Raw genomic sequence first — 4289 nt, 5'->3', positions numbered from 1 at the left:
ATGTCTGAAAAGGAGTTTTTCTGCATTAAAAAGTTTGATCGGACAAACTTTTCTTTGTGGAAAGAACAGATAAGGGTTGTGCCTTTTTCAAAAGAAGCAGATTAAACCCTTGGTAGGTATTGAAGCTAAGCCTGCAGATATGTCTGAGGATGATTGGGACGAGTTGGATGCATTAGCCAAGTCTACTATTAGACTTCATCTTGCAGAGTCAGTTTATTTCACAGTAGAAAATGAGCAGACTACGGAAGATTTGTGGAAGAAACTGTGTGCCATTATGAGAAGGAAACTGCCTCTAATAAATTTTACCTCATGAAGAGGTTGTTTGAGCTGTAGATGAAGGAAGGGGTCTCCATTGCTTCTCACTTGAATGAATTCAATATTATTTTTAGCCAGCTTCAGGCTCAGAAGATGAATTTTGATGCAGAGACTAAGGCAATATTTCTCTTATGTTCATTGCCATCCTCATGGGATACCTTCTGTACAGCTATCAATAACTCTGCACCTAGTGGAGTACTAAAGTTTGACGATGTTGTGGGTAGCTTGTTGGCCAAGGAGATTAGATGGAAGTCTATGGATGGCAACAAGCAGGATGTAGCCTTAAATGTGCAAAGGGGCAGATCACAGTTCAGGGGGAAGTCCCAAGAAAGAGGGAAGTCTCGTAGCAAATCTAGGGCATGGAACATTGAGTGTTACCACTGTGGCAAGAAGGGCCATATGATAAAGGATTGCTACAAGCTAAAAAGAGAGCAAAAGGATAAGAAAAAGAATGCAAATTGGGGTGCAAATCAGAAGGAAGAGAGTGCAAGGGAGGACAAAGGAAAAGTGAAGATCGAGGAGATCAATGCAGTTACACATGATAGTGACAATGACATTCTCTTCATGAGTTGCTTATCACTTCAAATGATGCATATTCTCAGAATTGGATTTTGGATTCTGGTGCTTCATTCCATGTTACTCCCCATAGGGAATGGTTCTCCACTTATGACAGTGGAAAGATAGGTTGTGTGCATCTTGGAAATGACTATGCATGTGACATAGTGGGAGCAGGTGACATAAAGTTTTCTTTTACAAATGGGTCTACATTTATTTTGAAAAATGTGAGACATGTGCCTAAGCCGACCAAGGGTATCATTTCAATGGGTCAGCTAGATGATGCTAGTTTTCACACCACTTTTGGCTTTCAGAGTTGGAAAATTCAAAAGGGCTCTATGCTTTTGGCTAGGGGTGCCAAGTGTGGGACTTTGTATCCCTTACATGTATCAGGGGTGTTTGATATGCCCGAGCAGCCAAGAACTTCTTTATGGCATTGCCGGTTGGGCCATATGAGCCAAAATGGAATGAAACTCTTATGCCATTTGGGTTATGTACCGCATTTGAGTTTCTCTAATTTTGAATTTTATGAGCACTGTCTCTATGGGAAGCAGACTAAATCATCCCATAAAAGAAGGGGAAAGAAAGAGTTTAAAAAGCTTCATTTGGTGCATTCAGACGTATGTGGTCCCATGCCTACACAGTCATTAGGCGAGGCTAAATACTATGTGACATTCATTGATGATGCAACTAGGAAAGTGTGGGCTTATGCCATAGCTTGGAAGAGTGATGTGTTCCAGGTATTTCAAAAAAAGCTAGCCTTGGTTGAGAATCAGTCAAGTAGAATGCTTAAATGCCTACGAACTAACAATGGTGTTCCTAAATCCATTTAGGAGTTCCAAAGCTACCCCACAAACCTGTTCGAATCATGAGGCCATGTCCACACATGATCTCTAGCTGAAATTCCAAATTGAGAGGATAAATAGAACTGGATAGAAGGGTTTCTTTGATACTAAAGAAATGATCAAGAATAGGGAAAAAGGTAGAGGCTGCTGTTAGGTGTTCAGAAATCTTGCATTAATGGAGAGAGGGCTCAGCTTTTCACAAACCAGATCCTTGAATGACAGGACCTCTGTCTCATTTTCTACTTCGTCTTTACAGAAGCAAACGTGCATTATATATATATGTATAGATAGATAGATAAACAGACACAGAGAGAGAGAGTGAGAGAGAGAGCTGGTGGAATAGCAGAGACGTCCTTGTGCAAATCATCAAGAGTCCAGACCACTAGTCTACTCCTCAAAAATTTAAAGCCGCTGCTGTGTAGTCCATCGTTGAGTGCTAAGCAGATTTGAAAGTGCCAAGCAGAATCAGAGGTCAGAATGCCTTATGCTTGGAGTACACCACAATACCCCCCTGTTTCAACATGAGTATAGACTACATAGGCAACCTCGCTCCCTATTGTCAGATATAGGAGATCATGTTTCCCATAATATGGGTTCAAGAAGGATGTAGTGAACTGTAAATCTAAGAGTCTCTTCTTGGAACATGTCAACAGAATCCTCCATTCTCTTTCATGTCAACTTGGGAGGTCATATTCCCCATTTTCAAGTGCAGGATGTGACTACATGAAAAGGAACAGGCCTCATGCTTTGACAATCATCTTTCCTCTCAAGCATTAGCCACATGACTAGGCTACCATCCAGCACTCTTAAAATTTGACCTCAAGGCTTCAATGTCTCCTGAACCTTCCATTTCCTGTTTGCACCCTCCCTTTCAACCCCTTTTTTTTGGGAAGGGTATCAGGGTATCAATTTCTGTCCAAAGACTGGTGCAGCTGCAGAGGTGGAATCTCTCAAAACATAACATCATCAGAGAACCAAAATAGGAGGCAAGAAGGCAAGAAGTGCTATGATGCACAGTACATTGTACTTATGGAAACCATCTCACATATAAACCATAGTGACAGTAGCTCTGAAGTGTTACAAGTCCACATCGCCATAAGCTCCTTGCAAAATTGAGATTTGACCCTCTTTCAACATCAGCTCCTCATCCAATTTCTCAGCTAGCCTTTTCAAATCTGTGAGCTCCAAAGTCAATCTTAAGACTTCCCTTGTCATGTCCTCAGCTTCACTTCCCCAAGTAGTATGTAGTAGAAGTGGCGAGAACAACTGAGCTCCTGTGAGCCCCCCTCCCTCCCTTCCGCAGCCTCTACCTCCCTACCCTCCTTCGACTCACTCCCTCGCCCTCGCCCCCCCTCGCCCTCGCCTTACCCCCCTCGCCCTCGCCGCACACCCCTCACCCCTCGCCTCATCCCGCCTCCACGCCCTCACCCCTCGCCCTCTGCCCCTCGCCCCTCGCCTCACCTCTCGCCTCGCCCCTCGCCCTCACCCCCCCGCCCCTCACCTCGCCCCTCCGCCCGCCCCTCACCTCGCTTCTCTGCCTCGCCTCGCCCCTTTGCCTCGCCTCGCCCCTCGCCACGCCCCCGCCCCTCCCCTCGCCTCGCCCCCGGCCCCCCGCCCCTCGCCCCTCTGCCCTTCCGCCCCGCCCCTCGCCTTTCACTCCCCCTCCCTCCGCCCTCGCCCTTGACCCCCCTCCGCCCCTCTGCCCTCTGCCCTTGCCCCTCGCCCTCACCCCTCCCCCCTCCCCCCTCCGCTCTCGCCTCCGACATCCGCCCTCCGCCCCTTTCGCCCTCCGCCTCCGCCCCCGCCTTCGCCTCCGCTTCCCCCACCCGCCTCGATTCGTCTCACCTCATCCTTCTCCGTCACACCCAGGCTCCATCGCTCGTCTATCTCCCTCCCTTTTTGGTGGCAGCCTCTTCTTCATCGGAGGTCTCGCAGTTTGTCTTGGTGGTATGGCGGCTCCCTGCCCGAAACCGGAGGCCCAGCCGGACTCTCCCTCTCCAGATGCCTACCGCGTTATCTTGATAGAGTAACAGTCATCTCGAGTACAACAGGTTGCCAATGACTTTGCCCTTACTTCCGTTTATGGCAGAGTCATTGGACACTCTCCCTCCAGATCAGCCATCAGGGACTGGCTCCAGTCCACTCTCATGCTAGAGGACAGCCACATCGAGGAGGTGGCCCTTATGGGAAGGGGCATCTTCTGGCTTAAACTCTCCACTGCGAAAGCTGCGAGCAACCTGATTGCTGGTTCCCCCACATCTGTGGATGGAAAGATCATCATGATAGTCCCTTGGTACCGTGGATTCAGCGTGGACTTTGATGCTCGTTTCCGCATACCTCGCCACCTAGTGACGCTAGTTTTTCCAGGCCTTGCTACTGAGTTGCGGCCGATAGTCAGGGACCTAGGTTCCCACTTTGGCTGGGTGATGCATGACACTTTCGTCGACGCGGTTACTATGGCAGGAGCTCCCTGAGTCCGTGTGGCTATGGCAGACCCGGTAACTCTCCCTGTAGTGATTGAGATCGTGACAGCAGATCCTGGCAGCATTACTCAGAGCATGGTAGTCATAGGAC

The sequence above is a fragment of the Dipteris shenzhenensis genome, chromosome 3, assembly GCF_047967505.1.
Source record: "Dipteris shenzhenensis isolate YYH24624 ecotype China chromosome 3, Dip_SZ_1.0, whole genome shotgun sequence".
Lineage (NCBI taxonomy): Eukaryota > Viridiplantae > Streptophyta > Polypodiopsida > Gleicheniales > Dipteridaceae > Dipteris > Dipteris shenzhenensis.
Note: the sequence above shows the minus strand (reverse complement) of the source record.